Genomic DNA, 17,426 nt, shown 5'->3' with positions numbered 1-17,426 from the left:
TGAAAAAGGAAGACTGGTGAAGAATTGATGCATTTGAATTGTAGTGCTGGCAAAGAATATTGAAAATACCATGGATTTCTAATATGACAAATCTGTCTTGGAAGAAGTATGGCCAGAGTGCTCCTTAGAGGCAAGGATGGCAGAACGTCATCTCACGTACTTTGGACCTGTCAGGATAGACTAGTCCCTGCGGAAGGAGGTCATGTTAGTGAAGTTGAGGGACAGAGAAAGAGAGGAAGGTTCTCAACGAGATGGACTGACACAGTGGTTGCAACAATGGGCTCAGGCATAGAAACAGTTGTGAGGATGGCGCCAGACAGGGCGGTTCTGTTGTGCATAGGGCACCTATGGGCTGGAACAATTTGATAGCACCCAACAAGATGTAGACTTCCAGGAAGATGGCGACAGAGTGACACATACTAGAGGGACTCCGCAGAATCTGTTGCATAGAGGGAAATTCAACACTGCAGGAGGAGCATCATAAAGATAAGGAGGCACACACCCATGGGGATTTGAGGGACTGGGAGCTTTGGCTTACCTCAGTGGAAGCCGGCTGGGGCTTGACCTTGGCCCGGCCACTGTATCTGCCAGAGCTGGAACCATTTGGAGCCAGTAGGGGCTTTGGTCTCAACACAGCCACAGTTTGCTGCCGCCTGCCTCAGAGTGGGGACAGGACCCTTGCAGCTCCACCTGCAGGGATCGGGGTTCAGCTACATTGTTGCTTCTGTTTACACCTCTGCTCTCTGTTCTCACACAGCCCTGTAACGCTGTGCAAGGGCTTTTTAATGTCACAGCCACAGCTTGGCCACATCTGGGCAGGGACTAAACCCAAACCCTCCCAGCTCCACGGGCAGAGATCCGGGTTCAGCTACATTGTTGCTTTTATTAACATGTCTGCTCTCTGTCCCCCCACAGTCTTTGATGGCTGCTCCTCGCTGCCTTGGGGCAGAGACTAAACCCTTGCAGCTCCACAGGCGGTGAGTGGGACTCAGCTACATAGTTGCTTTTGTTTCCCTCTCTTCCCTATATTCCCACATAGTCTAAACGGTCTTACTTTTACATTTTTTTCCTCCTTTTTGTCTCTTTCCTGTTCTCTCCCACTCCACTGCTGACCTCCAGAACACTACCTTTGCCCTAGGGCATTTACGCCTGTGTAACTAGCCCAAGGCTTTCCCTCCAGGGAAACTCTGCCCAACTTCTCACTGGGGAATTCCTGCCTGTGTACCTGGGGGCATAAGGCAGCTCAGCCAACACTCATCAACATTCCAAGCTGTTGCAGGAACCTCTGCCCAACCTCCACAACACCGAAGCAGGTAACCCACCGACCTTCTGGGGCACTCCCCTGCTGGGAAGCCACAGGAGGATAAAGTAGAAGATTAATCCCATAGTAAAATGAACTGTAGGTAGTTCAAAGAATCATTCCTATAAGTCTCCCAGAGAGAGGCAGGGCTCTTTGACTCCCTGGAAAATGGTACCTGGCTCCTCTAAAACAATGCAAAGCAAACAGTCATCAGCCCCAATGACCTCAACGAAAAAACTGGAGAAACAAAAGGCAATGGCAGAAGATGTCCGGAACATAACAACATACATAGAAGAAGCAGACATTGAGCTACCACAGAAAGAAATTTTCAGAATGCTGCTTGGAGTCACAAACAATACAGAAAAGGGATGAAATGATAGAGAGGAGATAAAGGCCATACACCAAAGGGAAATACAGGAGCTTAGGAAGGAGATAACAAAAAAGCAGAAACATGACCTTGAGAATCAACTGGAGGAATCAGAGAACCACATCAGTGAGTTGGAGGACAGCCATGCAGACTTTAACACAAAAAAATTTAATAAGATCATCAGAGAAGCTGAAGAAAACCTAAGAACTATGTCTGATGCTATGAATTAGAATTATTAGAATTGTTGGCTTACCGTAGGAAGACACAACAAAGAAGTCATCTGCAACAATAGTGAGAGAATTCTTGGAGGAAAACTTCCCGGGCTTAATGAATGAAAACCAGGCAACCATTCAGGAGGCTGAAAGAACACCAGCTAGACAAAACCTCAATAAGAAGTCACCAAGGCACATAATAGTTAAACTATCCAACTTTGAGGAAAAGGAGAAATCATGAGAGCAACTAGAGAAAAAGAAGCAATCACATATAAAGATTCCCACATAAGAATATGCTGAGACCTATCAGCAGAAACTGTGAAGAAGAGAGAGTGGAATAACATATTCCAAAAATTGAAGGAAAACAACAAAATACAAACCCAAGAATACTCTATCCAGCCAAATTATCGATCAAGATAGATGGAGAAGTAAGAGTCTTCCCAGACAAGGAAAAGCTCAAAGGATACATTAGAAGAAACCCAGCCCTACAAAAGATCCTTGCCGACCCAGTATGGGCAGAAGAACAACACTCACCAAGCATGACCCAGTATGGGCAGAACAACACTCACCAAGCATAAATAAGAGACCACCACATATAACAACCTCACCCAGAGGGCAACAAAGAGAAAACAGACCCCAAGACAGCATTGGCTTAAGGATGGAGAGAAGTAAAAAATGATACACACACACACACACACACACACACACACTTACGCATGCACAACACACTAATGAGAAAGGAAAGTAGGAAAACTCCCAACACAAAAGGTATAAGATGACATCACAGAGTCTGCAGATAGAGATAATAACCCTGAATATCAATGGCCTGAACTCAGGCATTAAAAGGCTGAAACTAGCAGACTGGCTTAGAAAACACAACCCATCAACCTGCTGCCTACAGGAGATACATCTCAGGCTACAGACAAAAATAGGCTGAGAATCAAAAGCTGGAGAAGGTCCTACCAAGCAAACAGCAATACAAAAAAAGCAGGGGTTGCAATCCTAATCTCGGATAAAATTGACCTCAAAGTGCAAACCATAAAAAGAGATAAGGAAGAACACTATATAATGCTCAAGGGAATGGTAGGCGAAGAACCACTAAGCATTGTAAACATATATTCCTCGAATGAGAGACCTGCTGAATACATCAACCAAACACTCCAAAAGATTAAAAAAGAATCGCAGACTCGACAATTATAGTGGGTGACTTCAACACACCACTCTGAGAAATGTAGATCACAGGGAAAGAAACTCAACAAGGAGACTAGAGAGCTAAACACCACAATCAGACAATTTGACCTGATAGATATTTACAGAGCTTTTCATCCAAATACAACAAATTCACATTCTTATCACGTCCACAAGGCACATGTTCAAAGATAGACCAAATGCTGGGGCATAAAGCAAGTCTACATAAATTTAAGCACATTGAAATGATACAGACCTCTCTCTCTGACCACTGTGCTGTAAGCCTGGAAATCAACAAAAGGAAGACAAAGAAAACAAGAGCAAACAATTGGAGGATGAATAACTCTGTACTGCAAAAGGAGTGCATACTTGCGCAGATCAGAGATGAAATTAGAAATTTTCCAGAAACTAATGAGAATAAGCACACGACGTACCAAAACTTATGGGGCACAGCAAAGGCAGCCATCAGAGGAAGTTTCATAGCAATACATGCACACCTGAGAAAGGAAGAGAGACTCATGATTGATATGCTGGCACAAAATTTACAACAACTACAGCAGAGTCAGCAGGACAATCCTACTAGTAGCAAAAGAAAAGAAATTATAAAAATCAGGGCTGAGAGGGAAAATAAGAAAACTATGGAAAAAATAATACTGCTAAAAGTTGGTTCTTTGAAAGGATAAACAGATCAATAGACCACTGGCAAACGTAACCAAAGAAAGCAAGGAACAAATCTGCATGTGACTTCCTCCCTGGGGGACGGACAACAGAAAAGGGGGTGAAAGGAGTCATCAGACAGGGCAAGATATGGCAAAATAATAATTTATAAATTATCAAGGGTTCATGGGGGGGAGGGTAAAAAAAGAGGACCTGATGCCAATGTAAGTGGAGAGCAAATGCTTTGAAAATGATGAGGGCAATGAATGTACAGATGTGCTTTACACAATTGATGTATGTATAGATTGTGATAAGAGTTATATGAGCCCCTAATAAAACGTTTTAAAAACAACAACAAGAAATAAGTCAGATTTTCATTGGGGACTGGAGAATGTTGTTGTTACTCGTAGTTTCTCCTTTAGGTCAGAACCATGGAGGGAAATTAACAGGGTTAAAGGGCAACCTTAACAAAAGAAAGTTCCAATTTTAAGCCTGGGACTTGGAAATGGGGGGGGGTCTAATGTGTTAAATGTGGTTTATGAACCCATTTGCTCTCTTGAACTATAAGGGAAGTGGCTGCTACTGCTTGGAGGCAAGAGGGAAACCTACTAGAAATTGGAAATTGTTGTTTAGAGAGGTCAAAGGAAGGGGTCTTGAAATTGCCTGAGGATCCCTAGAGTGATTTGACAAGTCTGTTGTATAAAGAATAGAAAGCTTGGAGAGATTGGGAGGGAGAGAGCATGGATTGAGGTTAAAGCGTGTTGTAATGTTCTAAAGCAGGTGGAAATGGGTTGAGAGGGGCCTACGGGACTTTTGGCAGCAATGTACAAAAGGCTTGGCTGGAAGAGAGATATTGGGGATTTAAATGTCTAAGAAGGATAGGACCTTTTGTTTGGTGGTGGAGGTTGGCACATGAGATGAAGGCTTGCTTTCTTGTCGGTGGTTATCACAACCACCCTAGAAGACAGGGTGGTGAGGAGTCACAGGTTGGTTACTAAAGATAAACTACTTGGGCCTTCTGCTTGATTACTAGCTAGCCTTTAAGGGCAAGGAAATTTAAAAGGGACACGGTCTCTTGGGCACATATGGTTGGGTTAGGGAAACATGTAAGCAAGTCATCAACATATTGTTAAAAGGTGCTGGGAGGGAGTGAGAATTCCGAAGGGTCAGCAAGCAAAGCTTGACCAAAATAATGTGGGATGTCTTGGAACCCATGGGGCAATGTGGCCCATGCAAGTATAAGTTCAAGGGTATAGTATGTGTCAGAGTCTATCCAGGCAAATGCAAAAAGGAGTTAGGGGCGTGGATGAATGGTGATAGGGAAGAAGGTGTTTCTTAGGTCAAGGACTGAGAAATACGAATGATAGACAGGAGGAAGTATGATAGGCAGGAGAAGGTATGGATTAGAGACTACAAGGTGGACAGGGATAAAGATCAAATTTATGACTAGTAAATTTTGAACAAGGTAGTAGTAGCCATTTGGTTTTCAGACTTGAAGGATAGGAGTGTTGCAAGGAGGATGGCATAGACACAGAGGCTTTGGTCTAAGAGCTTTGTTATGATGAGTTTAAGCCCACAAGAGGGCAAAGTAGAACTGGGTATTGTGGGACTTAAGCATAGAGGGGCGTCTTTGAGGGCAATGGCTTATGATGCTTTGCTTCGGAGCGAGTCTCAGTGTTCCAAACTTTAGGGATAATGCTTGAAAATGGGGAAGGGTTGGAAGAGGTTTCAGTGAGACCAAGGTTTGAGGCAATGAAGAGGTGAAGGCGGTGGCAGGTAGCTATGGTGTGTGAGGGTGTAGTGCTGGGAAGTATGAAAGTTATGCTGGCCTGGAATTGGGGTAGGAGGTCTCATCTGGACCTTGGTAGAGAATGAGAAAAGAATGCTTGAAGGTGCAGTTTTCAAATTGGCAATAGAAGGAAGGAGTGTATTTAGGAAAGGAGGAGGAACCCTCAAATACAACAAGAGATATCTGAGAAAGGAGAAACTTTCTAGAAAATTCTGATGATGACAATTAAGTGGGCCCTGTGTCTACTAGGAAGGAAATAAACTTGCCTGCTACAAGGAGGGTTACCTGAGGCCCATTCGTTTCAATGGCATATGGGGATGCAGGCCATGGGTAGTGTTAGTCCTCAACTATGGACCCAAGTAGATCTGTAATGAGGGAGGGCTGGGAGGATGCTGGCAATCTTAAGAGAGGCCTTCAGGTCCATTTACTAATGCCTTTCTTGCTTTCAGGTCAGGCACAGCCTAGATGGTGGTCTAAGGTTGAGATAATACATGGGTCAATGACTGGCCTGGCCATATTTGAAGCAAGGTTGTGGAGGGGCTAAAGTATTTTTTGAGAAGTTTGAATGTGCTTTTTCCTACTGGAACAGGGGCTTGACGAGTTTTATGGACAGATGTAATAGCTCATAATTGTAACTTTCTCACTTGCCTTGCTCATCACGATTTTTAAATAGTTAAAGCTGTTTATATCAGGTCTTTTGGGGGGAGGTTGGGGGCTCTCATCTATTAGTTCTGATATGTGGGGTGGCTTTGGAAATGAAGTAGGAATTTAAGGAAAGGCACCCTCAGGTGAGCTGGGATGAAAGCAAATATGCGTTCTTAGGGTATCTGTAAGCCTTGCCATAATTGAGATGGATTTTCTTGTGGTTCAGAGTAAATATCTTCTAAGTTATAGTTAACAGCTTTAAATGAGGCTTCTTCTAGACCTGCGAGGATACAGGAAATCATCTACTTCGTTTCTCAGTCTTGATGGAAAGGTTGGTATTGCCAATTTGGGTTGGTGGTGGGCACTGTCATAGTCCCGAAGGGGTAAGTATTATCTGTGGCATATATCTCACCTGCATGTCAGAGGGTTGCCTGCCAGACTCGGTCTCTCTCTTCTGCTAAGAGCGTGGTAGAATAACTTGGAGTTCATGCCACATAAGATCATAGAATGTATTAAATACTTAAATTCTTTAATGAAATAACCAAGTAGTCTCTTCTCTATTTAAGAGAGATATCGCAAGGGAAAGGGTGACATGGACATGGACAATTCCCTTGACTCCAGCTATTTCAGGAAGAGGAAAAGTGGGGGTGAGAGGCTTGCTGGATGGGTTGCCAGCAAGAAGAGAAGATCATCTAAGGAAGAAGGGGATTTGTTTGGCAGAGGATTAGAGGGAGGAAGGGAACAAGTAAGAAAAAAATATAAGTAGAACAAAATGGACAAAGGAAGGGTGAACTGGAGGGAAAAGAAAGCAAGAACATATGTGTGGTAGTTGTGTCATCTTGTGTCAACTTGAGGGTGAAGGGTGGAGTCTAGCCTGTCAATAAGGTCTCAGTCTGAGGATGCCTCACTGTGGGCATGGTCTTCTCTTGAGGACTCTGGGAACTCTCTCTGTCTCTCTCTCTCTCTCTCTCTCGCTCTCGCTCTCGCTCTCGCTCTCGCTCTCTCTCTTTCTCCCCCCTAGTCTTCCTGTTGACAAGCCACACTGAGACTAGCCAGAGTTCTCTCTGCTTCAACTTCCTGTTGAGGAGCCACAGTGGGAGAGCTGGAGGAGCCATGTGGGAACCTGCGCCAGCGCAGAGATGCTTCCATTGCCACAGGATACACAAAACTTTGCACCCACTGGCCTGTGATCTTTTGCATTTTGCATCATTGCATGTGCTGGGTGAATTTGAAGAAATTTATAGACTAGTTTTGAATTTATGAGCTAAGATTGGATTTATGGACTTGATCTGGGCTGGGATACTTTCTTAATGCATAATTAGTCTATGATATAAAGCTCTTTCTTATACATCTATGTCTCTGGATTTGTTTCTCTAGACAACACAGCCTAACACAATAAGGCACTTCAGACCACTTGCTATTGCAGTATAGAAAGTTGTCCAGATAGTTTAAAATATTAAAAGTCAAATGTCTGTTTCCTGACTGGACACAATTATTGTCTAATTCATACTGATGTCAGAGGGTTTTGCAACAGGGAACTAAAGATTTGGGTTTAATTGAACTTTTCAGACCTAATTCAAACAATTGAGGAAGAAGTTCTCCTCAAGGAGATTCTGCCAGCAGCAGACTAGGCTGTCCGGCTCCCTTGTTCCGCTGGAAGGGAAGTGCCAGAGGCTATCTGAAGGGGTGTCTCTTTCAGGTAGATGAACCGAACAGAAAAGGCTAACAAGTAGGGCAGTATATCCCTTACATCCTAGTCAACTGAAGGCCCTTTGAGGGCCTGGGACCCTGCTGAGGCCCAGCAGAAGGGTTAGTCAAAGAAAAACAAAACACAGCTGGAAATGGGAGGACCTAGGTAGGAAGGAGTGGACCCTATGAACTCACCTAAAATTTCGGTTATGGTGAAGTTCCTTAAACTCCATGTGCAAGACCAAGGAGAGAGAAACAGACACTGGCTGATTCATTCTGTCGTGTAGAGTCTTAGAATTCAAGATTTAACCTGTTAACAGCTGCCAATGGGTTTGGCTTCTTGAGTTGCGAAGCAAACTGGTCTCCTATCAGGATCCTGAAACCACCACCACCATGCTAGAGTTTTTAGTACCGCAATGAGAATGGTTTTATTTCGAGATACCCTTGGACACGGGGCTGAATTCAGGCAGAGGGCTTTATGAAGGTTTGCGGGCACCAGCTACATGAGAGTGGCGTCTGTAGACCCACAGTCAAGGTAGTATGTGCTTTATAGGAGGATCCTACAGAAGCTGGTGCCAGAGAGGAAATTTTTTGCTTCTGTTGGCTTATTCTGGCCAGTGGAGGAGCATGTTTAGTCGTTCTTAGTGGTGGGGTAGGTATGGTTTCTTCTGGACTCAAGAGCAAAGCAGAATTTTATCTCTCATATGCCAAAGATGACATCAGTATGCAAAATCAGTGCTATAAAAAAATCCAGGATGACCCATCAGATCACAAAATGGGGAACAACTACATTATTAGCTAATTGTCAAAGACTTAATTACCTTACTGTCAAAATCCGGGAATCATGGCCTAGCCATATTGACACATAATTTTAACCATCACAGCCATCAATATATCACTTTGTACTGTTAGATTCGGGAAAGGAAGGCGAGCTCACCTTGGGTGCACGGAATAATCACGACCAGTTGAGATGCAAAAGCGGCAAAAGGAGTTTATTAGCTAGCCCGAGCTAGGGCTTCCTCCCTCCCGGGCTTCCTCCCTCCGCTGCCCGGCGCAGCAGGGGCCCAGTGTCCAAAGGGAATCAGCCCCAAGCTCCTTGTTCCCCGGGCTTTTATAGGGCCAGGGACAAGGGGAAGTCCAGGGTTGCTGTTCTTTAAACTTATTGGAGAAAAGTTCTGGCGCCAGCATTGTCCAGCGATGATTGGTGAGTAGATTCGCGTGTGCTTTCCTGATTGGTCGGTCACTGGTGGGCTGTCAGCTGTCACTCGAGCTCTGTTGGCTAAGGTGTCATCAGGCGATGTGTCCCATTGGTTAGGTTGGATCAGGCAATGTCAGGCGATGTGTCCCATTGGTTGGGTCGGATCAGGCGATGTCAGGCAATGTCCCATTGGTTAGGTTGGTTCAGGGGATGTCAGGCGATGTGTTACATCAGTGACCAGGAACCTGAAACAGAAACTTAGGCCTACCTTAAAATTTGGTTTTCATAAGCCTGTTTTAACTTTTACTCAGCTGATTCTAGCAGTTGCACACCCATGCCTCACAGTACCTTGGTAGTTATTGGCAGATGTACATCATTAATATCAGATTTCCCACTAATGTAAATGTGAAACATCGAATATGAAATAGGCAATAAGTGAGAATGTTACTTTACACAATTGATGTATGTGTGTATTGTGATAAGAGTTGTATGAGCCCCAATAAAATGATTTTTTTAAAGTGATGATATTACACACTACCCCACAATATTCTGGCCTACCTCCCCCCACCTCCCAATACACACACACACACACACACGTATAGGTAATGCCACTTTGCCTTAAGGCCATGTCCCCTATAGCCCACTGCCCTGTTGGTAGTTTGCTATGTCAAGCTGCCCTGGTGATTTTCCAGCCTAAATTCGTAGCTTTCAGATACCTCTACCTCTACCCTGTTTCAGGATGTTATTGTAGTCTAACATTTCTTTTAGCTTCTGTCATCAGCTAGGCTTATCTGAGTGGAAAAGCAGGATACCGCTGGACCCTTCTACTTTTCGGCTTGGCATAGGGTTTTTGCCTTTATGTACCCTGACTAACTGCTACTCAAGGCTTCTGGGTTTAAAGTGACACTAGTCTTCCCCGTAGCTGCTGGCTCAGTAAAGTCTCCTAATTCAGCTTTACGGCCTTGCAGTGGTGTTTACTCTCTCATGGCATATTCTATTTTGGAGGCCCCGATGAGATAGCCACTGTGCTATCCAGAACAGAGCCTCAGCTTGCCAAGGTAAGAGGAGAAGGCTCAAGGGAGGTACCACCTGAGATGTTCCAGGGCCCCAGAAAACTTCACTGACCTGTCCTGGCAGCTGCTCAGAGAAGCTCACTGAATTCTGTGCTTGGTTCACCTCTTGTGGAGGGGATTCTCCCAGGCAACTTCTCACCAAGATGTCGCTTGAGAAGTTTCTTTTCCCTAATTTTGCCTCCTCTCTTATCTCTCATCTCCTCGTTTCTGGCCCAATTGTTTTGGTCCTGGCCCTGAGCCTGGCAGTGACTGCCCCTGCAGGGTAGACCCCTTTCCAAAAATCCTTTTTTTAAAAAAAATATGTTTTCTATTTCACACTTCTTTTTAGCCCTCCGGTGTCTATAGCTTGATGGATCACTACGCCCTGGATTGTCTTGTGGCACATTTTAGCTAATACACTCAGTGTTTGTTACAAGATATTTTGTGGTTTCTTCCCACCTCACTAGATCCAGATAGTCACTGACGTTTGTTTCCAAGAAACCCTCTCCAACTTTAATCAAGTAGAAGTCTCCTTGTTCACTGTTTTCCTATTCTTCCTTTAAGGCAGTGGTTCTCAATCTTCCTAATGCCACGACCCTTTAATACAGTTCCTCATGTTGTGGTGACCCCAACAATCAGAAATATGTGGATCGCAACCTGTGGGTTGTCATTCGACCCCCAAAGTGGTTGTGACCCACAGGTTGACAACTGCTGCTTTAAGAAGAGCCAGCACTATAGGGGAAGCCTGTTTGAAAGGTAAAACCCCCATAGCGTGTACATTTTAAAACAGGATTTGCTAATGGTTATGGAATTAAACTTAACCCAGAAAAGCTCCAGAGTCTTTTCAAGTTAGAGTGGCCTACTTTTTGTGTTAACAGGGGTACGTACCTATGACCCCAAGCTAGCTCAGCCAGTTTGAAACATGGTGGCGGGAAAGCTAGGGCACCCTGACCAATTCCCTTATATTAATGTGTGGCTTAGCCACCTTCAGAAACCCCCTTCTTGGTTGAAAATAATGTACCAAACAGACAGGGCTGCACGATATGTTAGCTGCAAGATCACAAGTGCCAAGAAGTGAGGTTCCAGCACAGGCTAGTGGAGAGAATTGTCAAGCTGAAAGCAAGAGGGAAAGCAAAATGATGAGTATTAGGGTTTTATGTTTTCTTTTATATTTAAAGAGGAAAAAATATACTTTTGTCTTAAAGTAGAGTGTCTGGTTGTGCCAAAATGTGAAAGATAGTAAAGTTAAACTTGAGGCTATGTAGTAAGTTGTAGAAGACTTGAGGGGAAATAAACTTTTTTTGCCTTGGTTTATAAATCCTGGCTTTGAAAATAAACAGTGAGATGTTTTGAAATTTTTACAAAGTAGATCCACTGTGGTGGATTTATTCATTGAATGCAAAAAGGCCGGTGAACCTTTCACGGCAGAATGCTATGAGTGATAATACTTTTTATTAAAACAGCAGTGAGAATCATAATCTTTGAAAGGGGTGGACAGGGTGACCCCAAAAACCTATGTCATGGCAGGTTCATAATGCTAATCAGTTCAAGGAAATGTTAATTATTATTTAAAATGTATTTGGTCCATAAAACTGAAAATTGGACTAGCCTCCAGGTCCTTATCCATGTTCAATGTGACCCTTATAAAAATGGATTTTCCTGGCTAGACCAGAGCATGTACACTGATACAGAAACCCCTCAGTACCAATAATGAGAGTAGCCATACCAGGAGGGTAATAGGATGGTCAGGGGAGAAAGGGGGAACCAATTACAATGATCTACATATAACCCCCTTCCAGGGGGCTGGACAACAGAAAAGTGAGTGAAGGGAGACATCAGTCAGTGTAAGACATGAAAAAAATGTATAAATTATCAAGGGTTCATGAGGGAGGGAGTGGGAGAGGGTTAAAAATGAGCTGATACCACAAGCTCAAATAGAAAAAAAGTTTTGAAAATTATGATGACCACAATGTACAAATGTGCTTGACACAATGGATGGCTATATGGATTGTGATTAGAGTTCTATGAGCCGCCAATAAAATGATTAAAAACATAATAATAATGAAAAATAAAATTAAAAAGGGATTTTCCCCATACTCCCTAAACTCCAGGGGACACCTAGAGGCTGAGCTTCATAATTGTGATTTGCTTCAGTCCTTACAGACCTTACAGACTGTCCAGCACCAACTCCACAAATCCTTATGGGAAGCAATGCCCCAGCCTCCACCTCGGGGCTGCCTTTCACCTCAGACACAGGTCTGCCCTACAGTGCGCCTGGTGGGCATGTCCACCATCCACTGCACGACCTCTCCAGTGCCGGCCCCATCCGGATCCAGCTGCCCATCATGCCCGTAAAGGCGCCCACTGTGCTGACTCACTGGGCCCATGCGGGCAAGCAGAAAAGAGTATGTCTTCTACAGCGATGAGGCCGCCTCGCCCCTGGCCATCGACTTGACCACAGCCTCCCAGAAGAGGCTTAACCTGCCCAATATGGCCTGGAGCAGCTTCAACCCAGAGGCAACTGGCTACTCAGTACCAGGACAGGTCTGCCAAGTGGCACAGCCTGGTGAAAAAGCTTAGGGAGCTGGTGGCAGGTACCCACCTGCTGGAAGAGGGCCAGTTTCCCTTCCCCTGACGCTGGTGGCCTCCCTAGCTGAGGAGACACCCACCCTGCCCCCTGCCACCACCCTGCCCCCTGCCACCATCGGCAACTCTTCGGCTAAAGACATGTTTGTGGCCAACCAGCACAGGGTGCGACTCCATAGTCATAACCAAGGACAGGGTAGCACCCACATCTTATGATGGTGCCACCCTAGATCTGGCCTCGCTAAGGCTTGCATATCCCATTTCCTGATCCCTGTATTCTTATTATTGTAATGAATTTACTGTAGTCAGCTACAATGGAACTGCAGTATTTTATCATGCACCTGCTTATACTTGGCTTGCTTGTTCCTTCAGTCTTGTAACTTGCATTTCTTCCTACCATTTTAGCATGTCAGGTACACTCCAACTTTATACTCCAGTGAATTTTTACCCCAAGTCAGTGTGTGTGAAGAACAAGGTTTTAACCTTCTAGCCCCACCAGACTTCCCTTCATTCTGATGAAGAGACATCTAATAATAATAGAAGAATGTTGTTTTTACACTAACAAAACTGGTATTATCAGGAAAAGTCTGGCCCTAGTCTAGAAAAATGTGTTTAAAAGAACAAAACAAAAACGTAAAGGCCAGAAAAAATTAAAAGCAGGACAAGAATGGTATCATTAGTTATTTTCTTGGTCGCCAAGGGTCAGTCCCCTAATAACAAGCTTAATAGAACCATTGATTTTGTTACTTGTATTAATAATTGTTCCATGTATTTTAAATGCATTAGGTTTATTCAGTCCAATATAAACACTTAAATTAATGGTCTTACATACTCAATATATACCCCACCCCCTTAACAGAATCAGTGATTTGATGCCCATAAGACCAGTGAGGAATGTTACAGTCTACCCTCAATCTTCTGGCCTGCCCCATCCCCAGAGAAGTGTATGTAATGCCACCTTGCCTTAAGACCATATCCCCTATGGCCCACTGCCCTGTTGGTAGTTTGCTATGTCAAGCTGTCCTAGTGATTTTCCAGCCTAAATTCGTAGCTTTCAGATACCTCCACCTCTACCCTGTTCCAGGATGTTATTGTAGTCTAACACTTCTTTTCGCTTCTGTCATCAGCTAGGCTTATCTGAGTGGAAAAGCAGGATGCCGCTGGACCCTTCTATCTTTCAACTTGGAAAACAAAATTTGCCTTTATATACCTGCCATTCGAGGCTTCTGGGTTTTAAGTGACACTAGTCCGCCCGGTAGCTGCCAGCTTAATAAGGACTCCAAAAGTGACTTCATGGCCGTCCAGTGGTCTTTAGTCTCTCACGGCATATAACAAGGAGAGGGTATATTTATACAAGGGGGTATCCTCCCCCCCCACCAAAGTAGAAATTTTTTCCCAAAGCTATGAATTTAATTTTTTTTTTTTTTACAAAACAACCTTATCACCTGCAAAGTATTCTCCCTTACACTTAATACATTTGTCAAAGCTGTGACTCCATTCTTGGAAACATTTTTCAAACTCATCTGTTTGGATGGCTGGTAGCATCTTCTTTGTATTTTTCTTCACTTCTGCACCTCAAATTGCTGTCTTTTCATGACCCTCTTCATTCAGGGAAACAAAAAGAAGTTGAACGGAGTAAGGTAAGGTGAGTCAGGTGTGTGGGACAAGAGAGGCATGCTGTTTTTGCCAAAAACTGGCGTACTGAGATGGCTGCATGAGCAGATGCATTATGGTAGCAAAACCAGTATCCCATCTGGCACAAATCAGGCCTCTTTTGTCACATACTGTTATGCAATCTTTTCAGAACCTCTAAATAAAAAGCTTGATTAGCAGTCTGACCTAGTGGAATGAATTCCAAATGCACTATCCCCCTCTCATTAAAAAATAAATGAGCATTGTCTTGATCTTTGATTTCACTTGATGAGCTTTTGGAGAGTGAAGTGACAAGGTGACAAGGATGTCTTCTACTGGCTTGATGTGTGCTTTTGGAATTGTTATTTGAGAATAGCACCATGTCGCTTCACCAGTATTGACCTTGGGAAAAAGTCTGTGTCGCTTTGGAGCTATTATTTCAAAGCCTGGCATGTTTCTACTTGACACTTCCCTGGTCAGTCCGAACCCGAGGCACACATTTTACAATGGCCCTTCTCATTCCCCAATCTTCTGTTAAAATTCACTGAACCGAGCTTCAAGAGAGTCCAGATAACTTCCCCATCTCTTCAGTGGTCTGTCATCAGTCTTCGAGCAAAAATGCATTTTGTCATTTTCACCCATTCAGGAAGTTGATGGCTGTTCAGAATGACGTTTGTCATCAATTGACATTTCACCTTTTTTGTAATGAGAAAATCGCTCGTACACTTGAGTTTTTCCCATAGTGCTGTCTTTGTAAGCTGTATTCAACATCACAACAGCTTCTGCAGCATTTTTCCCAAGCATGAAACAAAATTTCACAGCCAGATGCTGTTCTCGTAAATTGGCCATCATAAAAAATGAGGTTTGAGTGAAATTGCTTTTAGCAAAAAAGTGACCGTAACCAGAGAGAACCTTCCTAGGTGATGCCACTGGGTGCACTAACTCAGAGCAAGTTGCTTGATTGCTCACCTAGTAGGAAAAATGCTTATTATGAAAGCTCCGCCCAGCAGAGCTATTTTCTGATTTTGGGGTTACCCCCGCAAAATGCTGAACAAGTGATTAATATCTTAAAAGTTCCTAGTAATTGATAGAAAAAGAAAACTAATATCAATATTTTAAAAAGACATGAATCAGTAATTGACAAAAGAGGAAATAAAAATAACAAATAAAAATAAATTTACCATATATAACAATACAAATAGTGAGAGATCATTTTTCACCTATAATCCAGGCAATAATTAAAGAGGTTGATAACTTCTAGTGCTCAGAGATTTGGGAACCATTGTAAGTAGGGACATTAATTACTACGTACTTTGAATAATAAATGTGCCACAATTTGTTAACATTAGTAACATGCATACATAGGCTTGCTCCCTCCCATCCCCCACAGTCAGCTCCCTTAGCAGTTGCTGCCATCAGAGACAGTTGAAGGGCCATTTTGGGGAGCACTACAGGAGGCAAGGGACAGCTCCCTTCTCATGACTGCACCCAGTGGTTACTGTCTCCCAACGGTATCAAAAGTAAAAGTGGTATTTCAATCTAAGGGTATTGAGCTGGATTAGGTAATGAATCATACTGGCCCAAATGACACTAGTGATGGGACAGTACAACTGCATGGGCTGCCACTTGTTTTCAGCAAAGAGGAAATAGTCCAGTTCCTTCAAGGGTTGGAAATTGTGCCAAAAGGGATAACATTGATGGTGGACTCCCAAAGGAGAAGCACAGGAGGCCTTGTGCAGTTTGCTTCAAAGACGACAGCAGAAAATCCTCTGGGGGAAACACAAGGAAAGAACAGGCCACAGGTATATTGAGAGCTTCAGAGGTAGCAGGGATGAAATCAAAGGATTTTATGACCCACCAAGCAGATGGGTGGAACAGCACTGGGTCCATGTAATAGACCAATAGGGGGAACAGGAGGTTACTGTAGAGCTGGGCGTGGCAGTTAGGGATATATATAATGATGATGACTATAGGAATGATGGCTTTGATGACAGAACAAGAGATGGGAGAGGTGTGGGCGAACATGGTTAGGGTGGGGCTGGTGATGCAAGCCCAGGTTTTCATGGTGGTCACTGTGCGCATGAGGGTTGCCTTTGTGTGCAAATAAAGTGACATTCTTCTCCCCACTAAACCCGAGTGACTTGATACGAGTTCCTATTGAGGAACTGCTGGCAGAACAACAGGAGAAACAGATGTAGAGTTTGTGACACATAAAGATGCAGTAGCTGCTATGTCTAAAGATAACATAACATCCAAACATTGAACTCTTCTTGAATTCTATTCCTGGAGCCGGCTCTGGAATGGGAGGTTTGGCTACGGCAGAGAGGGATAGATAATCAGGAGGATATGCATCTGTTGTAAGAATGGGAATGAGAAAAATTACAGTGGAGGAGACGGCACTCCTGTTGGCTTGGGCGGTCTTAACTGTGGTGGTGGCGATGGCGACAGGGGAGGGTATTATGGGCAAGGCAGCATGAGTGGAGATGGATGACGTGGAATGTACTGAGTCATAACCAACAGGATATCAGTCCTGGCAACAAAATCTGGTTTACTGAACTTTGTAACAGATTTAATTTCTTTTGTATTTTAAGAACTTTATAATGACTGAAGGAATGTGTTTTCAAAAATATTTGGTAAAGCAAAAGATTGTAATGAGAGAATGTTTTCTGTAAGTTTTATTTGTTGCATACTTTGACTTAAATAAATTTTTATATTCAAAAACATAATATGCATGAATAGTAATGTTATTTCTTAAAGTGGGAAATGTCTATTTATTTATTTATTTATTTATTTATTTTCGTTGCTTTTAATTAATTAATGGGTTATTTCCTGAAGTGGAAAATAATAGCATGCATATTATTATACATATTTTTCATATTATGCATATGCAGCATCTCATTTTAGTTCCTAAAGTGACCCCATCTTAGGAGATTTTTATTTCTTAAAATTAACCCACTTTAGGGAATAATCCCAGAAAAATGGAATCAGTATATAAGGTGACAAGTGCATATGAGGGGAGAGTCGACTGGAAAACAACTAGAATATCCATCTTCAATAGGGAACAAATCAAAACAAACACATAGCCAACAAGTGGACCCTAACATCATAGAA

General features: G+C 43.3%; 1 pseudogene; it reads left to right on the top strand.

Moving 5' to 3' along the window:
* The first annotated feature begins 12,482 nt into the window (after positions 1-12,482).
* On the top strand, positions 12,483-16,821 carry LOC142422767 (heterogeneous nuclear ribonucleoprotein H3 pseudogene; annotated as a pseudogene).
* Positions 16,822-17,426: the final 605 nt, after the last annotated feature.

Source organism: Tenrec ecaudatus, chromosome 12, assembly GCF_050624435.1.
Source record: "Tenrec ecaudatus isolate mTenEca1 chromosome 12, mTenEca1.hap1, whole genome shotgun sequence".
In the NCBI taxonomy this organism is placed as follows: Eukaryota; Metazoa; Chordata; class Mammalia; order Afrosoricida; family Tenrecidae; genus Tenrec; species Tenrec ecaudatus.
This window is presented reverse-complemented; position numbering and strand designations above follow the sequence as displayed.